This window comes from Tympanuchus pallidicinctus, unplaced genomic scaffold (genome assembly GCF_026119805.1).
Source record: "Tympanuchus pallidicinctus isolate F22 unplaced genomic scaffold, pur_lepc_1.0 scaffold1, whole genome shotgun sequence".
Classification (NCBI taxonomy): Eukaryota; Metazoa; Chordata; class Aves; order Galliformes; family Phasianidae; genus Tympanuchus; species Tympanuchus pallidicinctus.
This window is the reverse complement of record NW_026294618.1, coordinates 104,373,080-104,393,976: the sequence shown is the minus strand read 5'-3', so window position 1 is coordinate 104,393,976 and position 20,897 is coordinate 104,373,080. Positions and strand designations below refer to the sequence as shown.

At 39.8% G+C, this 20,897-nt stretch overlaps 1 long non-coding RNA gene across 1 annotated transcript in view; it reads left to right on the top strand.

Annotated features, from left to right (window-relative positions):
- LOC128078982 (uncharacterized) overlaps window positions 1-20,897 on the top strand; it is a 44,599-nt gene that overhangs the window by 13,036 nt on the left and 10,666 nt on the right. Inside the window, exons 6-11 of the long non-coding RNA XR_008205947.1 lie at window positions 5,229-5,328; window positions 7,539-8,643; window positions 9,666-9,736; window positions 10,267-10,378; window positions 13,536-13,730; window positions 16,149-19,538. This is a non-coding gene — a long non-coding RNA (uncharacterized LOC128078982). The remainder of the gene's footprint in view (window positions 1-5,228; window positions 5,329-7,538; window positions 8,644-9,665; window positions 9,737-10,266; window positions 10,379-13,535; window positions 13,731-16,148; window positions 19,539-20,897) is intronic.

Genomic DNA, 20,897 nt, shown 5'->3' with positions numbered 1-20,897 from the left:
GTGTGATGATTGTGTATGAGAAGGATGGTTGTACAATCAGAGGATCTGAAAAACTGCTACGTCTGTTGTTCTTTATACTCTTAAGGCTTTATAATGCATTGTATTTTCTGAACCGATGCAAGAACAAACCTTTGATGATAGAGAAACTGCAGCTTGTAGTCCTAAAATAAATGTGAATTGATTTTGCCAATTTGGGAAATGAAATAGGCAGTACAGAAGTTCGTAGGCCACTTTCCCAGTTGAAAAGCACTTAGGTAAAATTGGACAAAAAGCTGGGGTAGAACTAAGTGAGATTTCATACTTAGTGAGATGCTGCATGTCTGAGCAACCAGCCAGACCTGAGTGTTTTAATATCCCTAATCTATTCTGTGCATTAATGAGATCTTGAGCTATTGGCTCTGAAGATTATTAGTACCCTGGTGAATAGCTGTTCAATCTTCAGGCATGTGATGAGAATTTGCTTCCCCTTTCAATCCTTCAGCTTCTTGGCTAGAATTTATTATTTCCCTAAATAAAAGCAGCTGCAAAATTTCATTAGGTTTTATAGTACCCCTTTCTGCTATATTTAGCCTTGTCTCATTAAGTAAATTACATCCTTACCTCTTGTAATTAAGAGCAAATCAAACACAATATTTTAATATTATATTAAAAACATAGGAAATAGGACACCTTTTCAGCTGCCATTCTGAAATTCCTGAAGGCAGGAGTGCTGCTTTGACAGTGATGAATTCTTCCAGAAACATCTGGTCTATAAAGTGTATTTATTCCTTATAGATGTGATAGTAAAATCATAAATACCAGAGACAAAGTGTTCTGTTCTGTCACACATGAATTCCATTTAAAGAGAGTTCTTTATCTATTTCACCTGTTCAGTATCTGACTAACATAACTACCTGCAAAGGTTTCTGGTAGATATGGGTTTTCTGGACCCCAGCAATCTTAAATATTAGAGGAGATCAGGCTGTAGAGGAAAAAAATGTGAATCTAATGATGGGTTGTGTATTAATTCAGTAAGCCTTTGATTCTACTTAATAAGCAAAGAAAATGTATACTCCACAATCTAAGAGTCCAGTCAAACTATGTGATAAATACTAAAAGGGGAAAAAAAAAAAATCTTGCACATTCTAAAATTTGGTCAAGACAAGCATTGTGAACCCACATTGTGAACCTTCCTTATGTGGATTTGCTAAGTCCCATGTCTAAACTTCATCCATCAACGTTTGCCACATAAGCAAGGTGCAGCTGGGAATTAAGTCTTAGGGTGGGAAGGGGGAGAGAGGAGAGCGACGGCTTTTTTCTGTTCTCAGCTCCCAGCTGAGATAGTCAGCCTTTAAGTCAGCCTTTAAGTCAGTATTTAGCCCAGAGCCTCTCTACGAGCTTCAGAGCCACAGTCCTGCTGCTTGCTTGGGCTCATGCCCTTGGCTTTCTATCTACTGCAGCCTCTGTAGTATTTTTTTTTTCTCTCTACTTCACAGCTACATGAGGTTCCATAGCACTGGCAGCAGTGAAATTCCCCACCCACACAGCCTCTCCTTGCTGTGTTGATGTGTTTTCCTGCCCTGGGGTGGAGGCTGCTTGCCTCTTCTTTAGTATTGTGCCCAGAAAATAGAAGTGTTATTGCTTTTTCAAGTTATCATAAGTGGACACCAATAGATACACCCAGCCCATAGTGATGCAGAGTGTATGGTCTGGACTGGGTGAATAATAATATGAGCATCTTCAACTGCAATTTTATAGCACCATAGAAACGTTTGAGTTGGAAGGAACACTTGAAGGCCATCCGGCTCCTCTGCAGTGCACGAGGCTGGGTTGGATGGGGCCCTGGGCAGCCTGGTCTAGCATTAAATGTAGAGGTTGGTGGCCCTGCATGTGGCAGGGGAGATGGAGATTCGTGATCCTTGAGGTCCCTTCCAACCCTGGCCATTCTGTGATTCTGTAACGTTCTTCAGTGAAGTTCTTTGCAGAAATAAAAGAGGAATTGTCTGTTCGAGGGCTTTGATGTTGCACCTCTCTTGAAAACGCGTTTCTCCCTTTACTGACTGTAAGGTTGTGCAGGGCAGCAATGCTGATCTAAAGCTGGAGGTGAAGCTAAGTGGTATTCACTGTGCTCAATGTAACCAAAATGTGCTGTGTGTCTTCGTCCTGTACCTTTGCAGTTAAGAATTGGGTAAATATAGAGCATTTCTCCAAGTTTGTTTCAAGTATGAACTGTGTGTATGTTATTAGCTATCTCTGTATCTAAGAGAGATTTATTTTGATAATATTATCATTAATTTGATTTCAAACAGAGTCACTGATTACATGGTTTCTAAGACTCAAATTCTGTTTCCTTGGGAAGGCAGAGGTGAGAAAGTTTGCATGCTACTGCACAGAGAAGTAAAAAGCATTTCCCATTATGCATGTATGCTGTCTCTGCTCTGCTATATTGTCCTTTGCTCCTTTTCCATTCTACATGGTAGTGATGCAGCAGCAGTCAGTCTATTCTGTTACGTGTGCCTGAGTTGGGCTGCAGCCTTTTCTTAACAAGAGCCAAGGGCAGGCATCATGCTGCTCTGATTTACCTGCGTGGCTGCATTAGATCCAGTCATTTCAAAGTTCTTAATGATGGCAATTTATCAAACAAGCCTTAAAATAATAGGCACCATTTCCAAAATGCCATGGCATTAGCAACCCTGTTTTAGCTATCTGTATGGAATGGCATAGAGTTTTTGTTTTAAAGAACAACAACAACAACAAAACCTCCAAAAGAAACAAGAAAAACATTTCCCCCACCCAATGTTCGGAACAAGCTTGATACGTGGTATATTCCCACACTGTTTAGTACAGTCTGAAAATTGCCTAAATGCATAAAATGGGTCACCCTGATTATGTTTTGAGCCTGCGAATTCTTGCAAGAAGTTGTTAATGCACGAGCAGTCCTGCTCAGCAGAGTATGTTACAGCAGGAGCACGGCTACAGCAGGAGCACGGCTACAGCTTACTGTGGGAGGTGGGAAGTGGCTCAGTTTGAGATCAGATGAGAAGAGCCAACTATTTCACCTGAAAAGATCTCTCTATAAAGGAAGGTCAGACTAATTCTGCTAGAATCATGCAAACCAGTAATTTGAAGTGCTTCTTGCACAGAATTGATATATACTGAACATGCATTACTTTGTGAAAATATGCATTAAAGTTTGCAAGTATTAACATTTAGAATACATCCCTTGCTCTCTCTCAGTTGATAATGTCATCTCCAGAAGCGTTTAGCAAATTACAAAATGTAATCGGTACGTATATTTGTGTATGTATGGCCTATATTTGTCTTTTTTGAGAGGGCAAGCCTTAGGCTGAAGTGCTTGTTATTTTGCAAAGCCTTGAGGACTGTACTGACCTGGTAAGTCAGAAGTTGTTCCATCTACTGTTTTGACAGTAAGAACAGAAAGAGAATTACTTTTCCTACAGTGCCCAAGTGAGAAGGAACTTAAGACTGATCTGTGAGCTGTTTGGTTCCATAGGCTGCATCGGTGTAGGAAATTGCGTGGATCAGTGGATGTGGATGTACAGAAACATGCAGGTGTTGGTGCAGGCTCAAGATACTCAGTATATGTGCATTTTGGTGGGATGAGGGGTTTGACGATGAGCTGATCGTTTAGGATCTTGTTCTGTGAACTGAATGCTTGTTTGCAGTTGAAGTGCAATTCCAATTTGGTTTCATCTGAAAGCAGTCTAGTTAGTGCACACCACTGTATGAGCTGAAGCAGGTGAGTGGGGACAGTCAGGAGGTGGACTTCTAACAAATAGTTAAATGGGTTTATTTCTTAAGAAAAGTCTTGGCTCTGCTATTATTGCTCTAGCACAATTAAGGTCTTGCCTGCTCAAGTATATTGGTGGAATGCGAGAAGCAATCAAAACCAATTCAGCATACTGGTAGTTTTGCCATGGCTCAACAGGAGCTGGATCTGAGAATGAGAGAAGCAGTCAGTCTCTATTGTTTGGCCTCTGAGTAAAAACATAACAATTAGAAACTGGAAAAAGAGTTAATGCCAGGCTTGCGCTGGTAATGATTGACTTTTCCATTCATGTGGCTGCATACAAGGCCATCAAGAGATGAGAAATAATGATTGTATTTACCAAACTCAGTGTGTTTCTGTGAGCTCTGTACTTACTGTTGCTACACTAATGCAGCTATTTCAGGGCTGCTGGTTTGTAAAATAAGATACTTCATTTTTACCATCACTCATATAAGCTTGGCATTCTACTGGTATTGCATTTAGGATAAATTCATCTTCTGAGAAAACAAGCACTAAGAGTATAAGAAATTGCTAATATTAACTTCAAATGATAAGGTGCCAGCTATTATAAATTCTTACGGAGCACAGTGTAATATGGAAACATAAGAGACAGCTAGAAGTAAGAATGTATGTTTTCAATAAACCGTGTGGCCTTGTTGTACCTTCAGTACAATATAATCTCATGGATTAGAGAAACTTTTACTTAGCCCTTCAGTGTCGGGGTTGCTGTTGCTCCTCTGTCCACTTGCTGCTTGCAAAATGGAGCTCATCACCGGTTGTCACAGGAAGCTTAGTCAGCTCTGTTAAATAAATAGGATGTCTGATTTTCAACTGTGTGATGAAACTTAACATCTACTCTTAATGTTGGGTACAGTCAGTTGTAAAGAAAAAAGCTGTATGGAAAGCTCAGAACTTGTATGGCTGAGCAGAATTTGCTTATAATGCCAGTGAAGTAGTACAGGTCTCATGAGTTATGACTGCTGAGTGAGCTTACTTTCTATGAAATCATAAGTGCAATTCTCTCATGCTTTCCAAGACTAAGGTGTAGCTATGATCAAATGTGTAGCTATTAAAGCTGCATAGTCCTACAGTCAGATTCACTTCTTGTCTTGAAGCACTAGAGGACTGTTGAGATTTGGGCTGCAGGTCTACGATGACACAAAATGCGTCATACTGTACTTGGTGGGAGCCTTTGCCATCATTATGATTTATTTTTTAAATGTCATTTGTCAAATTGGAAACATTTTCCAGGAAAAAACACCCAAAACATTTTACTGAGAATTTCACATGCAGAGTTTCGGAATTATAATGACCAACCAGAAGGAATTTAACTGGTGGTGAAATTCAAACTTAGAGCAAGTCTTTTTTTTTTTTAATGGAGAAAAAAAAAATTGTATTTAATCTAGAATAAAAATACTTTTGAGATCTCAAAAGTATTGGCATCTTTTTTCCTGTGCAGGCTACTGGGAACTGGGTGTAGTCCAGAAAGCTTGTGGCAGTGGCTTGGAAATGCACAGAAGCATATAATCTCCCAAATCAAGCTTCTGATGGAAACTGGGGTATGTCATTTTTGCTCTCTATTCCAAGTTTGTTGGTAGCTACCATCTGGAATTTAAAAACATTAATAATGATTATGAGATTAGAAGGATAAAAAGCCACAGCAGCTCTCAGATATTACAGCAGAGCTTTTCCCATGTGCCTAAGGGAAAAGTACTGTACCAGGTGCAGAATATTTTCAGATTACTGTTATTTTAATTCAATTGACTTTTATTTATGCATATATTTTTAATGATCGAACAACTGTTCAGAGCCTTTAAAAAAGATGAAGGGGAATGTTGGGTGCATAATTCATGTGCCATTTGCAGCCAACCATCTTGCACAACCGGGAAGGTTCAGAGGAAGAAAAGCACACAGTTCAAAAGGAGATGCTGGGGTGTGAAATGAGGAAGCAAGCAAAAATCTCACACTTCCACAGTTTGAACTATGAAATGTTAACTAAGTATAAAGGAAAAACATATTGGAGCACTTAAGAGAATTATGTTCAAGGCAGAGGAAGCGTTGTGGTTAAGGATGAATATGACTACAGCGTGGCACGCTGTCTTAAAAAGCCAGTTGACTGGAAAACAACATGATGCACAGGATGGAATGACTGGTGGGGACAAGGAATGGAGGTAAATGGCAGCAGGATGCCTTTTTTTCCTCTCTGATGCCATCCAAGTTATCTCTTCAGTCACTGAGTAGGTACCCAACTGTGCCAAGTTTGTATCCCCTTCCTCTGAAATGCAGCACTTTGGGGGCAGAGCAAAGATCCTGCCCAGGCACTTAGTGGGCTTGATCCAGCCATGAATCCTTGTTTTGTTCATGTCAAGAAGAGTGAAAGAAGGGCAAAGGGTGTGGAAAGTAAGTTCTCACTTAGAAAAAGAAATTCTAGCTCAGTCTAGGTGTGAGCAAAGTTCATGCAAATCTTGTTCTATTAGCATTGCCGTTCACTAGGTTTTTTTTTCTAGTGATTTTGTCCTGAACTGGTTATTTTGGATTACAAATGTGAGGCAGTGATCAGCTGATTTCTGTCATCACCTGAAGGAGCACGGCTCTGTGGGTGCTGAAGTGCACTCAGAACACAGGAGAACAGTTACCATGAGTTATAGGGAGACCTCAGGTCAGTGCCCTGCTCAGGAAGAAAAGAAAGAGTTTCTGATCAGAGGAAGATAACAGCTTGTCCTTAAAATTAGATGTGCCCTTAAGGAGACCACGCAGGGATCACAATTTTCATCAGCTCTAGAGATGTAGTAATTGCTAGAGGGGTCATTTACTTCAGTGGTTGCAATAACTATTTATTCATTATTACAGAGCTATGAAAACGACGGTTCTCCCTTTTTTTTAACCCCTCCATCCCTCCCTCTTTTTTTTTTTTTTTCCATGGGCTTCCTTATCTTTCTGGAGTATATATGAAGAAAAGAAAGCAAGCTATTATATTAAATAGCTCTTAAGTAAGATGGAATAATAAGGGTTGGTTAAAAGTAGTGTATGTAAATATTACTGAAGGGGAAAAAAAAAAAAAATCAGCAGATGAAAAAGTGCAGTTATTAACACAAATGATTTCCATGCATGGATTTGGATTAGTCCAAACAAACGATTTAGGTAATGCCAGTGGGGAGGGATGGCTGTTCCTCCTGAGCACAAAAGTAAGAGAACAAGAAAGCTGGTGTTGTCTGATTGAAGGTGAACCTAAGCTAAAGAAATCTGGATGTTTGTTCAGCCCAGAGCACGACCTGCATTACACAAAGCTGTGTGCTGGAGAGGTTAGGGAAGCAGACAGCTGATATCCATCAAGAGAGAGGGCTCTTTCTGTGGTGGGATGGCTAATTGTTCTCTTAGGCATTCAGCTGGGTTGCAGAAGACTTGTGTTTAGTTTCAGGTTTGTTAAAAGCACCCCGTGCTCCCTGGACTGTTAATTATTTGACCTCTGCTGTGGTTCCTATGTAAGATGTTAGTATAATAGTTCTTTTCATTGAGGCTATATGCTGGTAACCAGCTGAAAAGGTCACTGCCCAGGTGCTGTAACTCTGTGTTCCATCCTATAGAAGAGAAACGAGAATGGGTATTTTCTTTCTGTTAGCTTCACTAATGAAATCTATTCTCACTGGAACTCATTAATCAACATTGTTTGATGGATGGTTATTTGCTTGATCTAATGTTTACTGAAGTCAGCAGAAATCTTTCACTGGACATTTAATGTTGGTTTGTTTTTTTTCCTGTCTCGCTGCAGTGCTTCATGGCCAATGAATCAGCTGAGGAAAAATGCTCAGGAATAAAAGCCCTCGGGATGAGTACGAAGCAACAAAGATCTTCAGTTATGCAATTTGTATCTTTAAAGTAATGGTAACTTCTTTCAGTTCCAATTGGAAGACCCCAAAGGTCAAGATTAACCCTGAATACAACCTGTATGTAAAAAGCAGGAGGTGGAGGAGGTGGTGCAACAAAGGGTCATGTCCAACCACAGCCCACCAAGTGTGGAAGATGGAGGAAATAGAGAGAAAACAAAATTATTAGTTATTATTAGAAACTAATTACTGTAGGTACTATGAATCTTGTGAGAAGGAGTAGTGGAATAGCTGCTGTGGTTTTTATTTAGATTAAGTTGTATTTCAGTCTCAAACTTATGAAGCTGCAGACACATAATATGCATATGCTGAACTTCAGCTTCTTTAAAAAATGGGGCTTACAGGTGCATGTGATGGTACATGTACAGCAAATTCTTTTGTTTTCAAGAAAATCTTCTTTTAATTTGGGCTTGAAACTGGATTCTGCTGACCTCATTTTAAACTAGAAGTCTAAAGACTGGGTAAAGATAGCCTTGCTTTAGTGCAGCAGCAGCAGATGAATTTGTGACTTCTCATGAAGGTGGTGCTAGCAGTGGGGGCTCTTAGCAATGCCCAAACTGAAAATACTTCCAACAAGGCGGAATCAGACAGTAATGCATTAATTCCATTGTACAATTTATCTACTTTGCTTGACATGGACAGTTATTTTTTGTGTGGCATTGTGTGGCAACCATCATTTTGGTGTGTTTAGACTCTCTTCACATCAGGGTCCTTATTTAGTAAATACCTGGAACAGAATCTCTATGTACTGGGATGTTCTATGAAATTGATCTTGTCAGCCAAGTGCTTTAAGGAGACTTAGTGTAATTTACTCATTTTGTCTTTCTGCTGATAGTTCCTAGGGAGATTTTTATGCCTTTAGGACAAATTGTCTGATGAACCTGCAATGAAAAGTAGGGCTTAGTCCTAGAGAACAAGATTCCTAGTGGATCTTTAAATTCCACAACCGAAGCATCTTAGGAGGTAAGGAGCAGCACACGAGGTTTTCAGGTAAGACATTTTCCACAGTATGAGAATTAAGAGAAAATGTATTTTGAAAATTCTACCCTCACTTGACATTCATTCTGTTTTCCATTCTTATGCACTGTCTTTAGGACTATATATTCTATGCTGTGTAACTGGACAGTGATAAACGGCTCAACAAAGTTAAAAATTAATGAAGAAAGGGCAATGAGATGTTGTACTTTTATAATGACTTATCTGGCTCGTACAAATGAGATTGTGTATGAAATATAATAATGTTATCAATGTAATCTATGTTACTTTGGACATTTCCATACTTATGATTCATTAACAGTAACTGTTTTGCTATGTAGCTTTCTGTACTGGTTATGTTGCTTGGCAACATTAAGTCCAAGATAATGATGTCTTACTGCCTGTGATTAAATAATGCTTTTTCCCCGTATTGTTTATGATATATCTAGCTTATTTATTTTCTTGTTTGCAAACTCTGTTCCTTATTTTTCATGCCAAATATAGCAAGGTATGTATACATTCCTTGGATAATTCTATACTTAAAATTCACCGCATGTAGTCCCCTACTGAAGTGAATGCAAATAGCAAAATAGTATGATGGAAAAATAAAACCAGTGCACAATAATGCAAAGAGCATAAAATGGAGAGGCAGTCTGTAGAACTACCGCTGATACTGCTGAATAAATCCTTAAAGCCTTTTCAGCTGAAGTGCGTTGCTAATAGCCGTGGATAATGCCCTGGCTCTATGGTTTAATTCTCCTCTTAAATAAATAAATAGGAAGCTATGGGGCTTGCCCATATGCAGTGCTAAACTTTGGAACTTGACCAAAAAAAGTGAAGTACTATACGCTAAAGGGCAGTAAATGTCTTCTGATGCCATTAGTAGATAGATCAATGCAGTTTAATAGTATTTACAGTAGTACATTGGACCTCAATGTTAACAGTATTCTGAACTAATACCTGAAGCATAGCACACATTAAAATTGATATCGGGTGACTATTGAACATATTTTAAAGGATTCTGTTATTTCCCACAGAGCTTATCACCATGGTGACAGTGACAGAAATTGAACGAACAGGAAAAAAATTCAGAATTGATCCATCCTAAGTGAGATTCCAATGGGATTTAGAGTCATGCTTAAAAATTGGGAGCCAAATTTAAGAGTTCAGCTGGTATACCTCTTATCTTCTCCAAGGAAGGGTTCTGTCTGCAGGTTTGGTCTCTGCATCATACATTGCTTTCCAGATGGCATCACCTAGGAAGTGATGGTTTTGGAACAGAGGCCTAGATAGTAAGCCGTGTGCTTCCAATATGCTGGCATTAAATCAATAATTCTTCATGGTTTAGACATTTATAACTGAAGTGTTAACACTGGTATGGATGCAGTATGAGTGGAAATGTGCATGTGACAGCACCAGAAATTACAGCCAAGTAAATGTTAAAAGAGTGTTGTACTGAACACTCAGCATGCTGCTCCCAGGACTCTTCACCGAGTTGTAACGATGAGGAATACGTTGTGAAGTCCACATGAGAACACCTGCCCTCTACAAGACTCTGCAGCACTGAGGAAAGACCCAGAAGGGTGGCAGAAAGTTGCAGCATGTCATGCATACCAATCCTTTGTGGTTTTCCAATAGGAGAACGCGCCCTTCAAACCAACAAGGAAAATAATGGAGAACGTGCGGAAAGCTTGGCTACGACGCATGGAGCTACTGGAGTCAGAAACAAAGCACTGGCTGCCAAAAACAGGTACATGGCTTCTCTTTGTGCTCCAGTACCACTCTTATTCTAAATTCAGCCAGTTTCATGCGAGAGATGTGAATCTCTCCTTGGAGTAGGATGTTTTCCTACCATTTTGAAGGGTCCAGTTGCTCGCAATTCCTAGCTGCTGCTTTTTAATTTGAGCAACGATCCTCAGAGAAATTCTTATCGAACTGAGCATCTGGAGTAGGTTTATAATTGCTGTACTTGACTTTCCCTGCAATGTTGGTATGTGAGGACATTACAGAAGGCAGCAGGGGAAGGTATCTGTGATATGCAATTACACTGATGTCTATAGAGAACGTATTTTTATAGTAGTTTCATTAGACAGATGACATAAAATCTCAGTGAAATCTTACTGGAACATTCTGGGTTTGCATAAACTTTTTTTTTTTGGTGTGAGGAATATTCAGAAAAACAGATGTTTCACCTCAAACAAAGTTGCAAGTGGTCCTATGTATGATGTGATCTCTCCATGTGAAACTTCATGTGTATGCTTTACAGATGCGTAACAAATCTGAGGTTGTGTTTAGTTCTTAGCTTGAACAGATAACCCCGTCTGCACAATGTGCTGTTGCTGTGGGATTTCAAGTAAACAGTAATAATAATAAAGTGTTCTTAAGAGCAATATTGAGGCATAACAGGAACACAGTAAGGTCAAATCAAATGCCCTCATGAGTGACAGGGAATTCTGTTAAGTTGGGATTATATTTACTCTGTCTTGCACCAAATAAGGATGCTTATAGAAGTACATCTAAGGCATCGGGAGGTCTTTCTGCAGTTGAAATCAGGTGTAGTATAATGAAAATACTTTTGCTGATGTTGGACTAAATATATTAGCCTGAATAAAACAGTCAGTGAGAAACATCCAGGAAGCTACTAACAGGCACAGAAGGCTGAGGATCCCATCCACTAGTCATTATGAATGAAACAAGTAGAAAATGGAGTGCCTGGTTTCGTAATGTGATCCCCAGTGGAGAGGAGTTCACAACGGTAATGTTGGCAGGCTCTGAAGTTAAAGGTATGCTACATGACAAAGAGTTGTAATGGGAAATGAACCTTGTATGACTTGAGAGAAGAGAACAGCTGGGAATAGCACAGTGTTGGTAAAGGAATCCCTACCACCTGTGTAGGTAGCGCGTTTACAGTCACAGAGGAGTTTTACTCAGCCCAAAATTCTGCCAAATGATGTCTGGTATGTAAGAAACTTGAGCAAATTAGAACGAGTTCACTGGGATAAATTTTTGTTTATTTAATTATAGATATTTCTTTTCTTCCACAGGAAAACATTTTGACCCTGGTACCATTTATATTCATAGCTGTAGCGTACAAATGTCTGAGATGAAATAGTCAAAACTCTCAAGTTATACACTTAGTCAACATTCAGGTTTAAAACCTTTGTGGGGAATCATATTTAATATTTAGTGGAACTCTGCCAATTATCTTTGGAACCACAGATTAAAACATAACTCTGCCATGCGCCTCAAAGTCACGTGGAACAGTCTGTTCTGACAAAAATGGAGCTCTGGATATAAGCAATGTTTTAAAAGGTTGAAACTACATTATAAAGATTCAGTGGCTCTCACAAAAATGAGTTATTCCCAGCACTGAGCAGGAAACATGATCCTCTGAAAATGATCTGGGAGAAGATGCTGCTATTTTGATGATGACGTGACCCCAATTTATGCTAAGCTATATGTAAAAGTAAACTACTTCTTACTACTGTTCAAATATTTATAAGCTTTCCAGCCAAGCAGTGATAATTAAAGCTTTATGCACTTAAGAAGAAAATTTTAAATAGTACTTCTAGTTTGGCTTTTATGAAATCCTTTATCACCAGGTTGTCAGACAGCAGCACAGCTGCAGTGACATATGCAGAAGGACATCACAACTGAAGAGCAACTCAGGAGCAAGTATTCCACTGCCTTCAGATTTCCCAAAACTGTTGTTTTGTTGGCTTTGGTACACTCTCATTCAGAACTATGGGATTCAAATTTAATTATTTAATATTAACATTTCCCAAGGCCCCTAAAGTCAAAGAGGGTGTAGAGCATCTTGTCTGAACAGTGATTGCTGTTTCCTCTGAATGCAAGCTAACTAGAAAACTATTGTGTTTTTTTTTCCTACAGAGTTGTTTCAGATTCTGTTTTTCTTCCCATGCCCTCAGAGCAGTATTTTTGATTTAATGTTGCTATTACTTCTCAGTATTAATGTTAGCATCAGGTTAGGGATAATGACATTAAAGGTATTAAAAAAAAAAAAAAAGAGGAACTGGAAGCTTACTTTAAGAGAGAAAATCACAGAGAATCACAGAATTGCGAGGGGTTGGAAGGGACTTCTGTAGGTCCCCCAGCCTGGCCCCTGGATAAAGCATGTTCCCTACAGCAAGTTACACAGGAATGTGTCCAGACAGATCTTGAATATGTCTAGAGAAGGAGACCACCACCTCTTTGGGCATTCTGTTCCAGTGCTCCTGTGTTCCAGTCTGTGCCCGTTGCCCTTGTCCTGTTGTTGGGCACCACTGAGTGGAACTTGGCCCTATCCACTTACCTCTCACCCTTTACATATTTAGCATTGGTAAGACCTCCTTCATGGTCTTCTCCAGTCTGAAGAGCCCCAAGTCTTTCAGCCTGTCCTTGCACAGGAGATGCCCCAGGCCCCTCACCATCTTTGTGGCCCTCTGCTGGGCTCTCATAGAAGTTCTCTGTCTTTCTTGGGCTCCCCAGTTCAGAACCGAACACAGCATTCCATAAGTGGTCTCATCAGGGCACAGTAGAGGGGGAGGATCACCTCTCTTGCCTTGCTGGCCACGCTCTTTGTAATGCACCCAGGTTACCATTGCATTCTTGACTACTAGGGCACACTGATGGCTCATGGCCAACCTGTTGGCCACCAGAACACCCAGGTACTGTTCCTCAGAGCTTCTCTCCAGCAGGTTGTCCCCTAACCTGTACTGGTGCAAGTATTATTCCTTCCCAGGTAGCAGGTAGGATGCTACACTTGCCCTTGTAGAACCTCGTCAGGTTCTTCTCCAGCATGCCCAGGTCTTATTGAATGGCAGGCAGCACAGCCATCTGCTGTGTTAGTCAGCTGGCTTTGTATCATCAGCAAACTTGCTGAGAGTGGATTCTACCCCTCCATCCAGATTGTTGATGAAGATGTTCAAGAAGATCAGATCCAGCACCGACCCCTGGGGAACACCACTAGTTACAGGCCTCCAACCAGGCTCTGAGCTGCTGATCACAACCCTCTGAGCTCTGCCAGTTCTCAGTCCACACTTCCGAAGCCTACCTATGAGGATGTTACGGGAGACGATGTCAAAAGCCTTGCTGAAGTTAAGGTATGTGACACCCACTGATCTCCCTGCATTTACCCAGACAGTCACGCCATCTTAGAAAGTTACCAGGTTGATCAAGCATGGTTTCCCCTTGGCGAACTCACGCTGACTACTCCTGATAACCCTCTTCTCTTTTAATTGCTTGGAGATGGCATTCAGAACAAGTTGTTCCATCACCTTTCCAGGGATGGAGGTGAGGCTGACTGGCCTGCAGTTACCTGGATCCTCCTTCTTGCCCTTTTTGAAGACTGGAGTGAATTGGTTATCCTCCAGTCTTCAGGCACCTCCTTCATTCTCTGTGCCCTTAACATAGATGATAGCAATTTGGCAGTCACTTTCACCAGCTCCCTCAGCACATGTGGGTGCATCCCATTGATTTGTCTAGTCAATTTCTCACCAGATCTTCCTTGACCCAGGGACAATCTTCCTTTCCAAATTCTCTTACCTCCAGGGTCCGGGGCTTCCAATCCTAGCAGTAAAGACTGAAGCAAAGGAGGGGTTCAAAATGTCAAGTTCAAGTTCAAAACTCCAAAATGTCTAGTTTGGGTTTACACACAGCCAAAGAGGATACCTAAAGCCCTTTGCATTTATTTAAGCCAGAACTGAATTTACACTGAAAGCTGACGAAACCTAAAGGAAGCTATTAGAAAAAAGAAGTCAGTACTAAGACTGTCAGGTTACTGGCGACAGATCAGTTCCTCCACTTTGATCAACCCTTGTGCCAGTGCAAAGGAAGGATGGCATGGGGTAAGAAAAATGGGCCCACGTAGGTGAGATCTTTGATATAAATGAAATTACACTTGGAGCTTTAAAAAATAAAAAAATCCCCGGTTCTACCCAAAATGATTACTAGTAATACTTCTGGTTGAAGATCTGGTTCCAAATCCTGATTTCTAAGTAGAAAGCACATGGTTTTGGAGGCCTTGTTTCAACAAGTCCCGTGGAATTTCTTATTGGTGAGGAGGAAGAAGAGGCACTCTGTGTGTGTGTGTGTGCGCGTGCACCTGTGTGTGTCTTACACAACAACTTTGCATCTTTGTGCTTTGCTTGGTCTGGGAAATAAATGGATAAGTACCTGGAAATGAAAATTGCATGCCATGAAACTGTTGGTTTCAAATGTGTGTTACTGACTAAAATGAAGACATTCATTTACATAAAAAAATATGGCTCAGGCAACAGTACTGCAAGAAATTAAGAGGGGGAGTGTTTTCTCTCTCATAGGGATCTGTGGCCATGGCTGCTCTCTCTGTAGAGTGCATCAGACAGCAGCTCTTTGTAGGAATATGCCTTAGCTACTCAAGTCTTTCAGTGCAAATGCCTTGTTTTCTTACTGAGCAGACTGGGTACCTGCTGTTTTTTTCCACAAGGAAGATGACCAAGATCATGCCACTTCAAGGTGGCTCTTGAACTGTTTAGTAGACATCTGTGCTGTCAACTTCTGCCTTCTTATTATTCCTTCTTGGTCTATTTTCCTTCACCTTTGAATTCTAAGTGGGATTTTTAGCTATTTTTGTATTTTCAAGAATAAAAGTTATGAATATCTTGCTTTTTTTCTTTTTTCTTTATTCATTATGTTAAAACCTACAACTACATTAAGCAGTTGCTTATATCAGAGATTAGTACTTAAAAATCTATTTAAGCTGAAAGCAATATTTTATTCAGGTGATGCTCTGCTTATTGTTTGTAGCTAAGCTGTAATCTTCACATGAAGGAAAAAAAACACTATTTTACATCTATTTGAATGTCATTGATTTTAAAAGCTTTGTTTCAGTATCTCACATCTTACATAATATCTGCGGTGCTTAGAATTTTGGTAGAGCTCCTTAATTTGTTCTAGTAATACATTGGTGTCATACATATTATTTGCAACCTTTGTAATCATGTTAATATAATTGCATGAGGACATCTTGTTGCAGTAGTACTGCAGAATCATGGAATGGTTTATGTTGGAAGAAACTCTTCAAGATCATCCAAACCTCTCGTCGTGAGCAGGACACTCAGGCCGTTCAAAGTCCTGTCCAAACCTACTTTGAACATTTCTGATGATGAGACATTGACAATCTCTTTGGGCAACTCGTTCCAGTATCTCAGCACTCTCATAACAAAATAATAATAAGATCATTTCTTATGTCCTGTCTAACACCTCTTACTATCACAAGCTGCAAGAACTGTCATTACTGTGTTTGACATTTGACAAGGGTTATACAGTTTGGGTTTCAGACTGCGTGGTCCTGGAGCAGCTCACTGCTCATGCATACTTGAAGAGAGCAATTAATGCTGACAGGAGGAATCCAGGATCTCTTCCAATTCCCCGTCTTTTTGGTTTGTAATTTCTGCCTTTTTTACTTTTCCTCTCACCTTTTCTGTTTCTTACCTTTTGTAACTGTTTCCTACCACTTTCTTTCCTCCCATCTTTCCTAGGAGGGATATTGCAGTCTCGGTAAGCAGGCTTCTGCTTCTCCTTAAGAGGAATAAAGACCGAATAAGACTGTTTCTCAGAGACTAAAACCAGGGTAAGTATACAGGATACTTTTTAGCCTCTTGCTGCTGGGAAGCTCAGTGACATCTTGACCTGAGTATTTTCTGTGAACTTGTGCGGTCTGTCCTTGTGCTCCTGTAAATTTTATCTGTCATTTTCTTCTTTCCTAATATGTTTTTCAATCAATTTTGGTAATAAATAATTAATAGAAACAGACTTTTCAGTGTATTTTAAAAAGACTGCCAGTCGCTGTGTAAGTAATGTCATTCTACCTGCCATCTGTAGTTACCGTTCAGAAAATGACAAACGATCATCAAATCTTGTCAACACAAAATAGCAGTCTTTGCCAAATTTGGAGATAATCCACAATCCCAGAGTATAACAGTAAAGTAGAAGTGAGTTTGTATTATCCATTTGTTTGCAATAAGCAGAACTGCACTGGTAATGCACTACTTGTAAAAATCCAGCCATTAATTTCAGTAAGAGATGTTTCCACCTTTTGTCTTTGTAACTGAGATAGTTGGCTTTCTTTGGCTAATTTTATCATTGCACAGGTGAAGCTGGGTTGGATCTCTGGAGTTTGGCATGGGCACACAGAGCAGGGAGCCCAGGACCACATCCCATTGGGTTTTGAAGCTCCCTGATGGCGTGTCCACAACCTCTCTATGTGACCTATTCCAATGCTCAACCAGCTTTGCATAAAAAAGTCTTCCCTTATGTTTGGCCAGTTTCTCATGATTTTTAATGTGCCTCTTGTCCTACCACTGGATACCACTGAGAAGAGTGGCACGCATTTATTTACTGCCCTTTGTCAGCTATAGCTGGGATTCCTGAAGGCCAGTTGAACCAGGCAAGATTGAGATGAAGGAGGCATTGAATAGCTTGGAGTTTTCTGTGTCATGTGTCACCAGGTCCCCTGTTCTTTTCAGCAACGGCCCCGCATTTTCCCTAGATCTCTTTTTGCTTCTGATGGACCTGTTGAAGCTCATTGTTTTGTACTTCACATCCCTCCACAGATTCAACTCCAGATGGGCCTCTGTTTAAATGTATCAGGTAATTTAATATAGATTTAGCTAATTCTAAAGCCTGTTACCAATTAGTCTGGCTCTAGTACAGGTTTCAAGTCTGAGTTTTACAGGTATTACTTTTGACTTGAAGAGCTAGGAGTTTAGAAAAAGTAAAACTGCAGCTCCCAACATGGCACAATTATTGCTTTTTTACCTCAGTTAACCAAAATGTAAGAAATATATTTTGTGGATTCTTTTTCAATGAAGCAAACTGGTGTAGCTGACAAAGCACTTAAGCATGTGATGACAGATATCACAGGTATTGTTCAAATTGGTTTTCGCTGTTTAATAAAAGTTGCCTTTAAAGGAATGCATAATACTTTTGGAGGAGACAAAATATCATCGCTCAGCTGGGGCTTCTGTGACAAAGTAGCGTTTTATTAGATCTACCTGGTAATAAATGTAAATTGTGATGATCATAATAAATATTTAATTGATTTCTGAGTAGTCAGCAAAAAAGATTTGGCATAGATGGTTCACTGCTATAAAGGCACTACTTCAGAAAATTCCTTTGCTTCATAAATCCCTCTAACGCATACTACAGTGCTGTAAATTACTATTGACCACAATATAGATCTCAAGTCTGTATCTTTCAGTTAGGATACACTGCATGATGACCTGAGTTCAAGAACTCTTCATGTTTTCCTTCTGCGTGTGGCTGTGTCTTCATTTCTATGTGCTGACTGCATGCTTTTCCCCTCTTGAGTCACTTGCTTTTATCACGAAACAATCTATAATTGTGAAGTTGCTTTTGAAAACTTTCCTTTAAAATAGATAATCTACTTCCAAATGCAAATTAGCTACGATGAATCGGGCCTGCATCCAAGAGAACCCCACTCAATTAAAAATGTAAGCAACTGCTCAAACATTTTACCATATGAAGTACCTCTAAGTATGAATTAAAAATTAACCCTGTATGGGCTTAACGTGATAAACTGAGAAAGCAGATTGTGTTTGTTGGACAAATTTGTGAGCACCCAGCAGCTGAGTAACACTTGGATTTACTGACTGATTCATTGCCATCTTTTACAGTGGAGGTGAGGAAGGTGAGAGTGGGCAACGTGGTTCTCTGTCCTTGATCTGAAGGCAAAGAGGTGTTCTCATCTGTGCATGTGTTTTACTGGCAACTTGTAGCTTTTTGGTACATGCATGATTAAATTTTTATCATGTGTGAAATGAGACAGAAATAACCTTTTACTAGAATTACCATGGTGATGGTCCTCATTTCATTATCAGTAATCTATTTATTAATACTGAATTAAGCAGAAAGGGACACCTGGAGAGAACATGCTATCACATGTAAAAGTAGCAGAAAGTGAAACTTTGAAAAGAATTCAAGTCCAATCATTAACATGGGCATCTCTTTCAAAAGATCTTTGCAATTCCACTGTCCCACACAGCCAGGATGTTTTACATGTAGAAAAGGCAAGGAGTTGTATCTCACATTCTCAATGTTTGACTTTCATGCAGTGTGTGTAGAGGAAAAGAAACTGTGCCATTTCTTTTATTTTTGATGCATGCATATCCTTCTATGTATTTCTATACCTTGTACAACATTCCCATTAGCAATAATAATCTAAATGAGATGTCACTCGTTTTTCTGCTTTTACTCTTATTATATAGAACATAGAATAGTGTTATGGTGCTGTATGAGCTACTAAGCCAGATCTGCAATACATGTTATGATGGAAATTCCATAAAGCAGCTGAGAATTAAACACATCTACTTTTGAGATGGCATGAATGTGTTCATGTGTTGTATGAGCTTAAGGACGCTGGGTTTCATAGATGAAAGGAGGTTATAGTCAGCAGCAGCAAATAGTGTGATCATCAAGAAACTGCATTTGTTTATTGAGTTACAATAAATAAGAACAGTGGCCCGTTATCATTGTTTGACAGAAGATGCACCAATAAGTATTTAAAGATTCTGTTTTATTAGCATCAGGGATTTCTTTATAAGAAGAATAAAAGCTCCGCCGTCACCTATGAAATCTCATTTCATGCTATTTAATATTTGTCAGATTGCTCAGAAATCAAAAAGCAAAAGAAGGATCAGTTGAATAGTAAACATTTACATCTTCCATTTGTTTCTATCAGTAATTTGCATTTGTGTTGTTTTTTTTTCATCTGAAACTGTTCCCACTCCAAGATCCTCCTCTTTTCCAGAGTAGCACACTTGCTTATATTTAAACCACGCAAATGTTTTGTCCAAGCTACCACGTTTCTATCATTTGCAGACCCGGAACCGACGAGCTGCTCTCAACAAGTAAGTAAATCGGATAGAACTTTTCCATATTTAACATCCGTCAAACTTAAATACATTTAGCGCGGGTGTTTTTTGCTTGGTAGAGTCTTGAAATGCTCCCTCTCTACCTGAGTTCGGAGCCCAAGTGGAGCAGCCCGTCTGTGTCCTGGGGAAGCTGAGCCACTGTGGAGGTTCGTGACCCTGTTTGCTTGCAGCAAGCCAGGCTTCCAGCCCAGCAGACTGTGGTTAATGTTTGCAGATGGAGAGGATTTTGCTGCTGACTGCTCGATTAAACACGTGACGTAAAATATCCTCGCTTCCGAGCAAAAGTTTGTTTTGGACCAGGATACATTTGGCAATTATTAATTTTACCAAACAATGTGTCAAAATAGCATATTAATGATGAAGATCACTGTTGTTATCAGCTGTTTTCTTCTCCTTCAAACAGCATCTACTTCTCAGTACTGTCTAAAGTCCTGACCTAAAGCTGGAGAGGTGTTACTTGAGTCACCACGTGGCTGTGAATTAAAATTAGGCAGGGAGTTTTTTGTGGACATAATAACTGCAGTCTAGTCTATTTCCATCAAGTTATATCAGTCCTTGCAAGGGTGACAGCTGTGGCCTGAAAGCTGTTTTCTTAAGGATGGTAGTTCCATTTTATGATAATGTTTTGGAGGAATCCTTCATTACGTATCCTTAACAGTCTTACATTCTTGATCAAAGCACACGAAAGCCCACAGAAATTCTCTCAAACCTTTATTTCATTTAGTGCAAGTGCCACGGGCATCACAATCACTTAAACATTCTCTCTAAACGTCTGTCAGATTGCATTCTGTATTGGTCTGACCCAACTTCCCCACATCTGAAAGGTCGTGTCAGGCTTCATTCACTGTATGCCAGCGTAGCCTCTGCTGACAGCCCGCGGCTGCATGTGGATCTCGTGAGGGTGGCTGCATGCCTTGGTTTATTGTTGCTGGAATTTGACCGATAAGATTAAACCTTGCCTCGTTTTCAGCCTGCAGAGGCAGTTCTTAAGCCAATCAACTCAAACGTTGTTCTTCTCCAATGCTTCTTCCTCACGTTTCAGCGTAGTACTGAAATATTTGTGATTTCTGAAAGGTTTGCTGTTTTTCCTTATTTAAAAACAATACTGTCTCTGGCTACTGATATAAATCTTGTTAATGCCCCTCATTATCGCTTCCCATTTGGAGCTATTCTTGCTTCTTCCTTTTGGAAGCGGTCTCTTTATAAACACCTTTTATAGAAAGGGGAAGTCTTGTAATTTTTTTTGAAAAAATCTAATTTCATTTCTCATTATCACTTCATCTGAATCCGGAGCTCATCTTGAATTCAAGTAGTTCTTTATCCCATCTTAGTTTT